This window comes from Bos indicus, chromosome 20, assembly GCF_029378745.1.
Source record: "Bos indicus isolate NIAB-ARS_2022 breed Sahiwal x Tharparkar chromosome 20, NIAB-ARS_B.indTharparkar_mat_pri_1.0, whole genome shotgun sequence".
NCBI lineage: Eukaryota > Metazoa > Chordata > Mammalia > Artiodactyla > Bovidae > Bos > Bos indicus.
Window position 1 is genome coordinate 52,907,065 of NC_091779.1, and position 16,981 is coordinate 52,924,045.

The following is a 16,981-nucleotide window of genomic DNA, read 5'->3' on the forward strand; positions in this document are numbered from 1 at the left end:
TGCCTTTCTTTGGGATTGGAATGAAAACTTTTTTCCAGTCCTGTGGCCACTGCTGAGTTTTCCAAATTTGCTGGCATATTGAGTGCAGCACTTTCATAGCATCGGCTTTCAAGATTTGAAATAGCTCAACTGGAATTTCATCACCTCCACTAGCTTTGTTCATAGTGATGCTTCCTAAGGCCCACTTGACTTCATATTTCAAGATGTCTGGCTCTAGGTGAGTGATCACACCATCGTGATTATCTTGGTCATGAAGCTCTTTTTTATACAATTCTTCTGTGTATTCTTGCCACCTCTTCTTAATATCTTCTGCTTCTGTTAGGTCCCTACCATTTCTGTCCTATATTGAGCCCATCTTTGCATGAAATTTTCCCTTGGTATCTCTAATTTTCTTGAGGAGATCTCTAGTCTTTCCCATTCTGTTGTTTTCCTCTATTTCTTTGCATTGATTGCTGAGGAAGGCCTTCCTATCTCTCCTTGCTATTCTTTGGAACTCTGCATTCAGATGCTTATATCTTTTCTTTTCTCCTTTGCTTTTCACTTCTCTTCTTTTCACAGCTATTTGTAAGGCTTCCCCAGATAGCCATTTTGCTTTTTTGCATTTCTTTTCCATGCTAAAGAAGCTGAAGTTGAACGGTTCTATGAAGACCTACAAGACCTTTTAGAACTAATACCCAAAAAAAGATGTCCTTTTCATTATAGGGGACTGGAATGCAAAAGTGGGAAGTCAAGAAACACCTGGAGTAACAGACAAATTTGGCCTTGGAATACGGAATGAAGCAAGGCAAAGGCTAACAGAGTTTTGCCAAGAGAATGCACTGGTCATAGCAAACACCCTCTTTCAACAACAGAAGAGAAGACTCTACACATGGACATCACCAGATGGTCAACACCGAAATCAGATTGATTATATTCTTTGCAGCCAAAGATGGAGAAGCTCTATACAGTCAGCAAAAACAATACCAAGAGCTGACTGTCACTCAGCTCATGAACTCCTTATTGCCAAATTCAGGCTTAAATTGAAGAAAGTAGGGAAATCCATCAGACCATTCAGGTATGACCTAAATAAAATCCCTTATGATTATACAGTGCAAGTGAGAAATAGATTTATGGGACTAGATCTGATAGATACAATGCCTGATTAACTATGCATGGAGGTTTGTGACATTGTACAGGAGACAGAGATCAAGACCATCCCCATGGAAAAGAAATGCAAAAAAGCAAAATTACTGTCTAGTGAAGCCATGTTTAGTAGCTTGCCAAAAGAAGAGTTGTTATTTTTATGATTCTGTAGATCTGGGCAATTACTCCTCTTGTTGTAACCTGAGGTTGTTTGCATCATTGTGTTCAGCTGAGAAATCAACTGAGACACTTTGCTTCTCCTCCTTGAGATCTCTTGCTCTAACACTGTCTTAACCCCCAAGGCCTCACAATAGGTCCTTTTCTCTCTAGTAAAATATCCTGTGATTTGTTATAACCTGGAAGCTAGGTACCAAGAGGTACTGTTTTAAGAGGACAAACCCAATATATGCAAATTATTGTCAAAAGTCTGTGCTGCTGCTGCTGAGTCACTTCAATCGTGTCCGACTCTGTGCGATCCCATAGACGGCAGCCCACCAGGCTCCCCCATCCCTGGGATTCTCCAGGCAATAACACTGGAGTGGGTTGCCATTTCCTTCTCCAATGCATGAAAGTGAAAAGTGAAAGTGAAATCATTCAGTCATGTCCGACCCTCAGCGACCCCATGGACTGCAGCCTTCTAGGCTACTCCATCCATGGAATTTTCCAGGCAAGAGTACTGGAGTCGGGTGCCATTGCCTTCTCTGAAAGTCTGTGCATTATTATGCTAATACCCATCTGCCCATTGACTAAAGCAAATTACCTCAACAAACCCAGAGTCAAAGAATCACTCATAGGTGTTCATTTGGCGGACAATAAAGTAACAGCCAAGCATAGGTGAAGATTGTTAGTTTCTTGTAGTTTAAACCATGAAGTCTGGGGAAACTTTCTGAAAGACCTACATTTACCTTAGAAGATTCACAGGCTTGTGGAATTTAAAATATACCAGAAGAGATTTCTTCCTCCATTTCAAATAACTGTCCTTGGTGATCAGTGATCCATGATTAGAGGAGAGATGAAGCATAAGTGAAGAGGCTGAGGAATGAGATGAATAAATTCATGTGTTTCATATAAAGGCATTATTGAATAATCATTTGGCTGGAGCAACTGCTGTGTCAGTGGTCTGCCTACATCCTATAGTTATTTTCCAATGTTTGTGTATATCATTAGCTGGTTTCTGGTGACTTTCCCACACAATAGCCAGCATCTGCCCTATTTTTTAGAGAGCTTCCCTCAGGCTGCCACCGTCTTCTTAGTCTCCAGTCTAGGAGAACAAAAGTCCCCTCTGTCTGTCCACCCTTGCCTTTAGCCAATGAATGAGGTGCTCAGGAAAATAAATATTTCCCAATTGGAGAATCTTAAGACATGACTAATTTTTTTTTCCCCTAAATCTTTTGTATAAGATCGAGTACACCTACTCTATATGATACTTTGCTTGACTACCTTGTTTTCCTGCCTTCCTAATCCCACTTTCCATCTCCCTGACCAATTTTAAGCTCATAGCAATTTTGCTTAACAAGTTTTCTAAGCAATTTTTCTTAACTTTTACAGGAGTCATTGTCTGAGGCTGATTTCAGGACAACAAAATCTAAGACAATTTGTGACAGTAACACATAATGTAGTTAATTCTTGCTTTTGTATTTGTAAGCTCTAGTACTAGATTTATAATGAGTGAAAAAGAAATTAAATACTTTGTGAAGTTTTTTAATAATTTCAAACTTCTCAGAAAGGTTTACTGGTTTGTTTTCCTTTCATTTTAGAAATATTCCTGGTTTTCAACATAACATATTGCTGATGTCATATATTTTGAAGAGGTTATTTAATCTTAGTCTATTCCATAAAAACTGTTAAAATGAGGTAATAACATTTTTTCTTGCCAAAATGTTTTTAGAACTAGCAAAAATTCCTGGAAGATTCTTCAGATTTAGCATGTGTTCAGTAAATGCAGGCTTTTGCTACAACTATTGTTAATATTACTTTTTCATTAATATTCTTGTTGAAACTCCCTGCATTAAATGTCTTTTTGCAGTGACCTACAACTCACCATGACTTTTTTTTTTTTTTTAATGTAGCTATTAGTTTCTCTAAGTTTAAATCATCTCTCTTGCCTTCTGGAGCAGAAATTCACTAGGTCTTATTTGTCCTTTCTCTTTTGAGTGACTGTCAACTCCCTCTTGAAAGATATAATTAATGCAGTTCTGTCCACAAGCAGAGTCATTCAGTTGTTAAGAACACTTGATTTATTGTCAGAAGACTCAGTTTGAAAGTTTAGTTCTGCCACTTACTTTCCTCAGTAATGCCTTGACTTTTCTCATCTGTAAAGGATGAAAATATCTATTCTCCCCATCCTCTTGTTATTTTGTGTGACTCAAATCTATGAGAAAATGCTTTGAAAAATGATAAACTACAATGCCGGGGAATGTACTATTATTGTTGTTGCACACTCCCACTGTTCTCATATATTTTCACTCTGTTTTGCCACCTGATGTGTGATAAAAGCAGGACTCTTATTTCTTCAGAAAAAAAGAGAGGAAAACACTATTTACACTAATTAATGAAGAAAGCCTTCCTCTCACACTTGCTCTAGGTATTTCATTTTTTTTTTAAGTAGAGCTTAAAGGAATCTATTTCATTGATCTTCAGTTAGCTAACAGATAAAAAGAAAATAAAGAAGAGTGGTGTATTCATCGGGGTTTTCCAGAGAAACAGAAGCAATGGGATATATGTGTATATAAACACACACACACACATACATATATGTGTCACTCAGTTGTGCGACACACTAATACATATATTAGTCACTCAGTTGTAACCAACCCTTTGTGACCCAAGGACTGAAGCCCACCAGGCTCCTCTGTCCATGAAATTCTCCAGGCAAAAATACTGGAGTGGATAGTCATTTCCTTCTCCAGAGGATCTTCTCGAGCCAGGGATCAAACCTCACTCTCTTGCATTTCAGGCAGATTCTTTAATGACTGAGCCATTAGGGAATTCCATATATATGTCATTTCTCTACTGACTCAGTTGGCAAAGAATCTGCCAGCAATGCAAGATTACTGCTCGCAAAGTATGAAACCCAAGTTTGATTGCTGGGTCAGGTAAATCCCCTGGAGAAGGAAATGGCAGCACACTCCAGTATTCTTACCTGGGAAATTCCATGGACATTAGAGCCTAGCAGGCTACAGTCCATGAGGGTCACAAGAGTCAGACACAACTTAATGACTTAACCATCACCATGTATGTATGTGTATGAAACATATATGTATTTAAGTTAAATACACCGTGTGCATTTAACTTAACACAGAGTACATCATGTGAAATGCCAGGCTGGATGAAGCACAATCTGGAATCAAGATTGTTGGGAGAAATATCAAAAACCTCAGCTATGCAGATGACATGACCCTTATGGCAGAAAGTGAAGAGGCACTAAAGAGCCTCTTGATGAAAGTGAAAGAGGAGAGTGAAAAAGCTGATTTAAAACTCAACATTCAAAAAACTAAGATCATGGCATCTGGTCCCATCACTTTATGGCAAATAGATGGGGAAGCAATGGAAACAGTGATGACAGACTTAATTTTCTTGGGCTCTAAAATCACTGCAGATGGTACTGCAGCCATGAAATTAAAAGATGCTTGCTCTTTGGAAGAAAAGCTATCACCAACCTAGACAGCATATTAAAAAGTTGAGACATTACTTTGCTGATAAATGTCCATATAGTCAAAGCTATGGCTTTTCTAGTTGTCATGTATAGATGTGAAGAATTGATGCTTCTGAACTATGGTGTTCAATAAGACTCTTGAGAGTCCCTTGGACTGCAAGGAGATCCAACCAGTCCATCCTAAAGGAAATCAGTCCTGGATATTCACTGGAAGGACAGATACTGAAGCTAAAACCCAATACTTTGGTCACCCAATGCAAAGAACTGACTGTTTAGGAAAGACCCTGATGCTGGGAAAGATTGAAAGCAGGAGATGACAGAGGATGAGATGGTTGGCTGCCATCACCAGCTCAATGGACATGAGTCTGAGCAAGCTCTGGGAGTTGGTGATGGACAGGGAAGCCTGTCGTGCTGCAGTCCACGGGTTGCAAAGAGTCAGACACAACTGAGCAACTGAACTGAACTGAACTGATGTGTATATGTATTTACATGGGGGGTGGGTGAGGTAAGCTCATGTAATAATGGAGGCTAAGAAGTCCCAAGATTTGCAGCAGGCAAACTTGAGACTCAAGAAAGGAAGGTGATGTAATTCAAAAAGTCCAAGTCCAAAGACAAGTCTGAAAGTCCACAGACTTGGGAGTAAAGAAGAGCCAGTTTTTCATCTTGACTCTGAATGCAGGAAAACATAAGACCAGACTTCTTGTTTCTAGTTCCACAAGGGCCTTGGAAGTTTCCACTTCATTTTAATAAGAAAAAAAAAAATTACACAACAGATTGAAAATCAACAATTCTTCTTGGCTCTACATGGTACATATACACAATGGAGTATTACTCAGCCATTAAAAAGAATACATTTGAATCAGTTCTAATGAGGTGGATGAAACTGGAGCCTATTGTACAGAGTGAAGTAAGCCAGAAATAAAAACACCAATATAGTATACTAATGAATATATATGGAATTTAGAAAGATAGTAACAATAACCCTGTGTACGAGACAGCAAAAGAGACACTGATGTATAGATCAATCTTATGGACTCTGTGGGAGAGGGAGAGGGTGGGAAGATTTGGGAGAATGGCATTGAAACATGTATAATATCATGTATGAAACAAGTCGCCAGTCCAGGTTCGATGCACAATACTGGAAGGAGTCTGTAACAGACTATACTACACCTTCTTCCTCTCTGCCTAACACTGTGGCTACTAATAATGCAAAGATGGAGGATACTTTGGTTAATAATGTGCCCCTGCCCAGCACCCTCCCGCTCCCTAAGACGGAGACTAAACAACAGAGCTCCAGCCTCACTTCAGTTCCTCCTACTACTTTCAGCCTCACCTTCAAGTCATGTATGGATGTGAGAGCTGGACTATAAAGAGAGCTGAGCACCGAAGAACGGATGCTTTTGAACTGTGGTGTTGGAGAAGACTCTTGAGAGTCCCTTGGACTGCAAGGAGATCCAACCAGTCCATCCTAAAGGAAATGAGTCCTGAATATTCATTGGAAGGACTGAAAATGAAGCTGAAACTCCAATACTTTGGCCAACTAACGTGAAGAACCGACTCACTGGAAAAGACCCTGATGCTGGGAAAGATTTGAAGGCAGGAGGAGAAGGGGACAACAGAGGATGAGATGGTTGGATGGCATCACCGACGTGATGGACATGAATTTGAGTAGGCTCCCAGAGTTGGTGATAGATAGGGAGGCCTGGCGTGCTGCAGTCCATGGAGTTGCAAAAAGTACGACAATGACTGAGCCACTGAACTGAACTGAACCTCATACTCAGCCTTTTTTGTTTTTTTTTCCCCTTGAATGACTGTCTCAACCTGTGTTTCATACTTATATCTTACATTTGATTTCTCAAATAAGCAAATTTAATATTATTAGTTATTCTTTAGGCTGGGTGTTGATTCTTCACATTGCCCTTCACTGCATGTTTTTAATACCCCCAAAAAATACAGTTGAATTAAACTAAACTTAAATTGTATTTTAAAAAAAAGAAAGGGGAGGACATAGGGTAAACCACTATCCCAAGTTTGGAGAGATAAACAAGTGAATATATGGAGTCACAGCCTACCTGGGCAGGGACTGATAAATGAAAATTCTCACAGGAATCAGTGCCAGAGTAATAAAACATAACTGACAAATTGCTGGAGACTCAACGTGGACAAGTCTGAATTAAAAATATCAGAGGAGCCCACTCATACAGGGCCCTGCACAATATCATAAGAAGTGACAGGTTCACTTAGCAAATATTAGAGAAAAATGTCCTTGTTCATCTAGAAGAAGAAAGTTAACAGTTTTGTAATATTCCAGAACAATCTTTACTTTCTAACAAGACCTGCCTCTTGTTAGAGTAACAAATTAACTAGAGGCTAATCTGATGGCGTATTATTAGAGCTTAACTTTCTAGGAAAGGGAAATAATCCAACTCTTACTGGCTCCAGTCATCCTTTCTCCCCAAGTGGGGTGAAAAATACTGAGAAACACTTGTGAAATTCACAGTATTGTAGCACTATAGAATATTTTCCCTTCTCTTCACATTCAACACCACTTGGCTAAACGCCTGTTTACAAATGATTTTTTTTTTTTTTTTTAACTGGGAACATCATATCCTGCTATTAGGGGAAAATATTGCAAGATATTCCAAAAGGAAAAAAAAAAAAAAAAAAGAAAGAAAAAACTACAATTTGAAGAGTCAGAGCAAATATCCAAACCATACAAACCTGGGATGTTGGGAGTAACAGATAAAGAACTTAGAAAAGTATTCTTAATATTCTAAGATGTCTCATGGGTAAAGTAGAAGATATGCAACAACAGATTGGCAATTTAAGTACAGACATGCAAATCCCAAGAAAGAATGAAAAATAAATTCTACATTAAAAACACTGTCACAGAATGTCTTTGTTGGATGTCTTTGTTAGGCTTATTAGTAGATTGTATGTGGCTAAGGAAAGAATCTGTGAAATTTAAAACAGAATAAAGTCTTCAATAACCAAGAAGAGTGAAGACTAAAAAAAACCCAGTAAATACAAACCAGGAACAGAAATGACAAGGACTTGGGACCACTGAAAAAGATGTCATATCCTTCTAACACATCAAAATGGAAAACCAAAAGGAAAAGAAAACAAGAAATATTTGGAACAATAATGACTAAGAATTATTTCTCAATTAGTGTCAGACATCAATTCATACATTCAAGAAGCTCAGAGAGCATCATTCAAGAGAAACACCATCAGCTATTACCTAGGCACATTATTTTCACGTGACAGAAAATCAAAGATAAAGGAAAAAAAAAAAACATCCTGGAAGAGAAAAATGTCTATAGAGAATCAAAGATAAGAATTATATTTGATCTCTCTTCAGACTATGCAAAAAAAGAAGATTGAAATATTTTTAAGTTCTGAGAGAGAAAAACAAAACAAGCAAGCAAACAAAATTCTGTTTGCTGCAAAATATCCTTCAAAAGTAAAGGGAGAAAAATACTTACTTGACAAACAAAATTTGAATGTATTTCTTGTTACATTTCATAACCTAGGTGAAATGAACCAATTCATTTACAGACACAATCTGAAACTTCACACAAGATTCACACAAGATGAAGACAATATCCACACAAGAAGAAACAGATAATCACAATGGACCTACATCTTTTTTTTTTTTTAATGGAATCAATACCAACTTTCCAAAACAGAAAATACCAGGTATAGATGGGTTCAGTGTGAATTCTATCAAATAATTTAGAAATAAATTATGCCAATTATCTATAATCTCTTTGAGAAGACAGAAACAGAAGGGATATTTCTTAACTTATTCTAAGCAGCCAGCATTACACCAATACCAAAACCTGACAAAGATACTACCAGGAAAGAAAATTATAGATCTGTATCTCTTATCAACATACATAAAAGATTGTCAAAAAATATGAATTCACATTTATCAGTGTATAAAAAATATTATATACCATGATCATATGGAGTATTCCCAGGCTGGTTCAACATTTGAAAGTTATTGTTTTTAATCTTATCAGCAGACTAGAAAAGACAAATCACATTGTCATATAAATATATGAAAAACATGTATTAGTATTTAAGTAAACCATAACTAAACCTCTCAATGACTAGGAATAGAGAGGAACTATCTCAGCTTGATAAAGAGTATGTACAGAAACACTATAGCTAACATTCATTTGATGAGAAATTCATTTTTCCTACTAAAATCAGGTAAAGGCAGGTGTATCTCTTCTCACCACTATTTTTCAGCATTTATTGAAAGTTCTAGTTAATGTAATAACAGAAAAGAGTATATAGATTAATAAGGAAGAAATAAAACTGTCTTTATCTTTATATTGCGTGAACGTCTATGTAGAAGATACAAAATAGTTGACAAAAAACTTCTGCAACTAACATGAAATTACTGCAAGGTAGTAGGATACAAGGGCTTCACAGATAGCACTAGTGGTAAAGAACCCGCCTATCAATGCAGGAGATATAAGACATGCAGGTTTGGTCACTGGGTTTGGAATATTCCCTAGAGGAGGAAATGGAAACCCACTCCAGTATTCTTGCCTGGGAAACCCATGAATAGAGGAGCCTGGTGGGCTTCAGTCAATATGCTAGCAAAGACTTGGACACAACTGAAGCCACTTAGCACTCACACAGGGCACAAAGTTAATATACAGAAGTCAAGTTAATATATAAAAAGTCAATATATAAAGTTCTATATACCAACAATGACTGAGTGAAATTTGAAATTGAAATCACAGCATTTTTACTTTGGCATACCACAAAATGATATGCTTAAATGTAAATCTAAGAAAATATGTACAATATCTACATGAAGAAAACTACAAAGCTCTGATGCACAAAATCAAGTAACTGAATAAATGGAGACATATCACATGTTTATGGGAAGAAGTACTCAATATTGTCAAGATGTCAGTTATTTTCAACTTGATCAATAAATTCAGTGCAATGCTACTCAAAATTTGAGCAAGCCATTTTGTGGAGAGCAGCAAAGTGATTGTAAAGTTTGTTAGGAGAGGCAAAAGGCTCTTCAGTTCAGTTCAGTTCAGTTCAGCTGCTCTGTTGTGTCCGACTATTTATGACCCTTTGAACCACAGCACTCCAGGCCTCCCTGTACGGGAGACTACCCAAACCCATGTCCATTGAGTCAGTGATGCCATCCAACCATCTCATCCTCTGTCATCCCCTTCTTCTCCTGCCATAATCTTTCCCAGCATCAGGGTCTTTTCAAATGAGTCAGCTCTTCACATCAGGTGGCCAAAGTACTGGAGTTTCAGCTTCAGCATCAGTACTTCCAATGAGTATTCAGGACTGATTTCCTTTAGAATGGACTGGTTGGATCTCCTTGCAGTCCAAGGGACTCTCAAGAGTTTTCAACACCACAGTTCAAAACCATCAATTCTTCAGCACTCAGCTTTCTTTATAGTCCAACTCTCATATCCATACATGACTACTGGAAAAACCATAGCCTTGACTAGAAAGACTTTTGTGATCAAAGTAATGTCTACGCTTTTTAATACAATAGAGAAAGCAATGGCACCCCACTCCAGTACTCTTGCCTGGAAAATCCCATGGATGGAGGAGCCTAGAAGGCTTCAGTCCACGGGGTCGCTGAGGGTTGGACAAGACTGAGCGACTTCACTTTCAATTTTCACTTTCATGCATTGGAGAAGGAAATGGCAACCCACTCCAGTTATTTTGCCTGGAGAATCCCAGGGGTAGGGGAGCTTGGTAGGCTGCCATCTATGGGGTCTTACAGAGCTGGACACGACCAAAGTGACTTAGCAGTCTCTAGGTTGGTCATAACTTTCTTTCCAAGGAGTAAGCGTCTTTTAATTTCATGGCTGAAATCACCATCTGCAGTGATTTTGGAGCCCAGAAAAGAAAGTCACCCACTGTTTCCACTGTTTCCCCATGTATTTGCCGGACCAGACACCATGATCTTAGTTTTCTGAATGTTGAGCTTTAAGCTTTAAGCCAACTTTTGCACTCTCCTTTTTCACTTCCATCAAGAGGCCCTTTAGTTCTTCTTAATTTTCTGCCATAAGGGTGGTGTCATCTGCATATCTGAGGTTATTGATATTTCTCCTGGCAATCTTGATTCCAGCTTGTGCTTCATCCAGCCCAGCATTTCTCATGATGTACTCTGCATATAAGTTAAATAAGCAGGGTGACAATATACAGCCTTGAGGTACTCCTTTCCCTATTTGGAAACAACCTGTTGTTCCATATCCAGTTACAACTGTTGCTTCCTGACATGCCTATAGGTTTATCAAGTGACAGGTCAAGTGGTCTGGTATTCCCATCTCCTTCAGAATTTTTCACAGTTTATTGTGATCCACACAGTCAAAGGCTTTGGCATAGTCATTAAAGCAGAAATTGATATTTTTCTGAAACTCCCTTGCTTTCTTGATGATCCAGTGTATGTTAGCAATTTGATCTTTGTTTCCTCTGCCTTTTCTAAAGCCAGATTGAACATATGAAAGTTCATGGTTCACATATTGCAGGTTCACATAAAGCCTGGCTTGGAGAATTTTGAGCATTACTTTACTAGCATGTGAGATGAGTCCAATTGTGCGGTAGTTTAAGCATTCTTTGGCATTGATTTTCTTAGGGATTGGCCTGAAAACTTACCTTTTCCAGTCCTGTGGCCACTGCTGAGTTTTCCAAATTTGCTGACATATTGAGTGCAGCACTTTCACAACATCATCTTTTAGGATTTGAAATAGCTCAACTGGAATTCCATCACCTCCACTAGTTTTGTTGTTAGGGATGCTTCCTAAGGCCCACTTGACTTCACATTCCAGGATGTCTGGCTCTAGGTGAGTGTGAGTGATCACACCATTGTGATTATCTGGGTCATGAAGATCTTTTTTGTATAGTTCTTATGTGTATTCTTGCCACATCTTCTTAATATCTTCTGCTTCTTTTAGGTCCATACCATTTCTGGCTATTAATAACTTACATAATATTGAAGTAGAACTATCAAATCATTAAAAGACATGCTGCTGCTGCTACTGCTGCTAAGTCCCCTCAGTAGTGTCCAACTCTGTGCGACCCCATAGACAGCCTCCTACCAGGCTCCTCTGTCCCTGGGATTCTCCAGGCAAGAACACTGGGGTGGGTTGCCATTTCCCTCTCCAATGCATGAAAGTGAAAAGGGAAAGTGAAGTCGCTCAGCCGTGTCCGACTCTCAGCGACCCCATGGACTGCAGCCCACCAGGCTCCTCCATCCATGGGATCTTCCAGGCAAGAACACTGGAGTGGGGTGCCATTGCCTTCTCCCAAAAGACATGCAGAAACCTTAAAAAGACATTTCTAAGCAAAATAAGTCAACCAAAATGTTCAGATCAGATCAGATCAGTTGCTCAGTCATGTCCGACTCTTTGCGACCCCATGAATCACAGCACACCAGGCTTCCCTGTCCCTCACCAACTCCCGGAGTTCATTGAGACTCATGTCCATCAAGTCGGTGATGCCATCCAGCCATCTCATCCTCTGTCATCCCCTTCTCCTCTTGCCCTCAATCCCTCCCAGCATCAGAGTCTTTTCCAATGAGTCAACTCTTCGCATGAAGTGGCCAAAGTACTGGAGTTTCAGCTTCAGCATCATTCCTTCCAAAGAAATCCCAGAGCTGATCTCCTGGGATTGGACTGGTTGAATGTTACATGCTGCATATTTTCAGCAATGGCATTCTGGAAAAGGCAAAGCTATAGAGACATTAAAAGATAAGTGGTTTCCAACAATGGTAAAAGTTGTGGGGAGGAGGCATGATTTGGTAGGTAGGGCATATAAGAGTTTTAAAGGGCGTGACAGGACTGAAGTGACTTAGCACATGTGCACACACATAAGAGGTTTAGAGCAATGAAAATACTCTGTGCTGGCGTGATAACAGTTGCATTCATTATACATTTGTTCAAACCCATTTAATGTACTACATGAAGAGTGAAATACAACATGAATTACCTGACTGAGCAACTGAACTGAACGGAACATACTGTGAATGACTATGATGTGTCAATGTAAATTCATCAATGTATCATTTGGTTGGAAATATTGATGACATGGGACACTATGCAGATATGGGGACAAGAGTACATAGGAAATCTATTTCCTTCTCAAGTGTTTGTCTAAACCTAACATTGCTGTAAAAATGAATCAGTTCAGTGCAGTTCCTCAGCGATGTCTGACTCTTTGCGACCCCATGGACTGTGGTGCATCAGGTTTCCCTGTCCATCACCAACTCCTGGAGCTTGCTCAAACTCATGTCCATCGAGTCAGTGATGCCATCCAGCCATCTCATCCTTTGCCATGCCCTTCTTCTCCTGCCTTTAATCTTTCCCAGCATCAGGGTCTTTTCTAAGGTGTCAGTTCTTTGCAACGGGTTGCCAAAGTATTGGAGCTTCAGCTTCAGCATCAGTCTTTCCAATTAATGTTCAGGACTGATTTCCTTTAGGATTGACTGGTTTGATCTCCTTGCGGCCCAAGGAACTCTCAAGAGTCTTCTCCAACACCACACTAAAAATAACTTAAACCAATTAAAAAAAAAAAAAAAAAAAGCAATGCCCCAGTTCAGCAGTCACCTAAGAGTCATTTCCTTCTACTTGGAGGAGGATCAGTGTATTTGGGGCTTCAAACGATTGGATGAACATTACCACATTGGGCATCACAGATGGCCCTAGTGGTAAAGAACCTGCCTACCAACACAGGAGACATAAGAAATGCAGGTTCAATCCCAGGGTCAAGAAGATACCCCAGAGGAAGCCATGGCAAACCACTCCAGTATTCTTGCCTGAATGATCCCATGGGAAGAGGAGCCTGTTGGGCTATAAAGTCCATGGTGTCACAAAAAGTCAGACATGACTGAGTGACTTAGCATGCACACCCCATTTTGGGGAAAACAATCTGCTTTACTCTCTCTACCCATTCTACAATTAATCTCATACAAAAAGACTTTCTGGGACATACCCAGGGAAACATCTGATGCACTGCCTGGGCACCCCAAGGGCCAGTCAAGTTGAAACATAGAATTGACCATCATAACTGGTGATGAGAGGTAGGAATGTATAGACATTTACAGTTTTCTGTCTACAAGCAATGTTGAATGTTCATATTTTCAACTTAACAATTTATCCTAAATTGGATGTGTATAGGAAAGAATTAGGTAATAATCCCAAGATACAAATAGCTTTCTCTGGTTCTCCTCTATTTCCCAGCACTCTGTTACTGCGACTCTGAGATAGTAGGGCTTAGGTCACAGCAGATGGGACATATATATTTTTCCTTTGACCTATTACTATGGCAACTGAATTTCTTTCCATACTACCCATTGTTAAAAAATGTGTCAATAGTAACAGAATTCTGGAAATGATACTATTATATTTTTAATATTTTCAAGCAAATAAAATTATAGAACAGAAAAACCTCATGTCACAAGTCCAATATTATCCATAATGTGAATTTTTTTATGTTCAAAGTATGCTTATTTATCAAAATGAGAAATGGAAAATAAGAAAGTCAAAATTTTTAAAAATAAAACACCAAAATAAGCTTATTCTAAATGAACTCGTTGAAATTAGTTTTATTATGGTAGCATAGAAAATATAACATTTCTATTGGTTTTTAATATATACTGGTGTTTTTCTGGGACACTGCAAAAATTTTGCAAATTAACTTACCAGCTCCTCTTTGGCTGAAAAGTTAATTTGCTTGCAAAAATTAAGACAGGATATTTTTAGCTAGCAGAAATAGTGTCCTTCTCAAATAAAGAAGTTTTAAGTCACCATTTTAATCACACAATTAAAATAATGACATGAAGAAAGGTGGACCATATTTATCTTATAAAGCTTTAACTGTATTTAAATGCCTTCCAAGTACTTTTAACTCAGTATTTTACCTAATTCCATTAAGTTAAAATATTTGTACAGAATTTGCTGAAATATTCAAAAGTTGCAGATTCACAGTTTTGTTGTAACCATATGGGAGAATAAGAAAAGTAACTTTGAAAAATGATGTGATCTAGGAAAGAGTAATAGAAAATACATGCCTATTATTTCCATTTTCTTTAAATTAGCCACTCTTTAGAATCAAGGCCAATCAAGGAAAGAATTAACTTGGTTCATGAAAAACAGAAAGCAATAGTTGACTCATATCTTATGCTGCTAAATATTCTTAATTAAATAAAATTCAACCAAGTATCCAGAAAGATGATTTTTAAAATTGCTTATATTCTTTAGGGTAATTTTTCTAATTGTTTAGTAGGTAAACTAGGCCACAGAGTAGTTCTGTTCCAGCATCATTCGATGACATTGACAGGGAGAATTAGCTTCCTAGAGTCGTCCAGGAATGCTTGTTAAGGTCCACACATATCATCTGTGGCTCTTGTATGTTCATAGAGGACTTTGATGCACCGTTCTGAACTGTCTATGGAGAAATAAAGACAGAGGCAGACTGAGAGATAGAGACAGACAGAAATAAAGACACATCCTCTGTTAAAATGTCCCAGGATAAAAATGATACACAATTTCTACTCACATTCGTTTGGCTAGAAATAGTCACTGGGAATGAGAAACAGAGGTTAGCTGTAAGCCCTGGCAATGGCACCCCACTCCAGTACTCTTGCCTGGAAAATCCCATGGACAGAGGAGCCTGGTGGGCTGCAGTCCATGGGGTTGCTAAGAGTCAGACATGACTGAGAGACTTCACTTTCAATTTTCACTTTCATGCATTAGAGAAGGAAATGGCAAGCCACTCCAGTGTTCTTGCCTGGAGAATCCCAGGGACAGGGGAGCCTGGTGGGCTGCCGTCTATGGGGTCACAGAGTCGGACACGACTGAAGTGACTTAGCAGGAGCAGTAAGCCCTGGTGTCCCTAGCCAACCTTGACACCACTGATAAACCAGTTTGAAAGGGATACACTTTAAACGATGATGATAGGATCCATAGGCCCTTTGCTGATGATTAGCCTATGACATGAACTCTTAACTGGAAAGAAAAGTAACAACAATATCAGCCAAAATAAGAAACTGATCTTGACATTTAAATTTCTCAGGAATACCAAGAAGCAGCAGGGGTGTCCTGGTTAGGTCCATGCAATCATAACTGCTAGTGTCAGATTAATGAGTTTGCAGTTATATCACTTGAGTTTGAATAGTTTACTCATGTTATTTTCTTCTTCTGCTCTTCCTCCTCCTCCTTGTCCACAAAGATTAAAATGTATCCATAGGCCAATGTTCCATTCTTAAGTATCTTGAACAATGTCTATACTGTCTTTGTTACAAATTTATCTTACTTTGATAGACACACAAAAATATTTTTCACTACTTTTCCAGTGTTTCCTGACTTCCCTGGTGGCTCAGTGGTAAAGAATCTGCCTGCAATGCAGGAGACGCAGGTTCTTTGATCTCTTGGTTGAGAAGATCCTCTGGAGAAGGAAATAGCAACCCACTCCAGTATTCTTGCCTGGGAAACCCCATGGACAGAGGAAAGTGATGAGCCACAGTTAATGAGGTTGCAAAAGAGTTAGACACAGTTCAGACACCAAACAACAACAAAAAAAATAGAAAGAGCTTATTTTTGATTTTAAATGTAATGCTTGTTCATTGCAAAAAATGTTAAACAAATATAAAAAATACAAAACATAATTAGAAGTATAAATACTTCTCTAACCCCATTACTTAGCAATCATTACTATTTAATGTTTGGATTAAAAGTAATCTATATTTTCAGTACGTATTTATTCTTATTGAAATGAGGTCATATTTTACAAAGTGTTGTGAAAAAACATTTCTTTTTTTCCTTAGAAACATAAAACTGACTTATTTCCAGGCTAAAGAAATTTAATCTGTATTTTTGTACTGGTTGCATAGCATTCCACTTTTCGAAGTCTTTAAGTAACTATAGTTGACAATGCTAATATTTATTATGTCGCTCAGTCGTGTCCAACTCTTTGTGACCCCTGGACTGTAGCCTACCAGGCTCCTCAGTCCATGGAATTTTCCAGGCAAGAGTATTGGAGTGGGTTACCATTTCCTTCTTCAATAACTAAATTCTTATTTGAGTTGATTATGTATATATTCATTTCCTCCATTGGAATTTGAAACTCCTGGATTGAGTATTTGTGCTTGCTTTAATCTCTGAAACACATAAAGCAATTTTTGCATACATAAAGCAATATTTTTTTGCA

At 38.4% G+C, this 16,981-nt stretch overlaps 1 protein-coding gene across 2 annotated transcripts in view; it reads left to right on the forward strand.

The window, feature by feature from the left end:
• Positions 1-16,981, forward strand: part of CDH18 (cadherin 18) — a 1,273,978-nt gene that overhangs the window by 431,720 nt on the left and 825,277 nt on the right. The window lies entirely within an intron of this gene.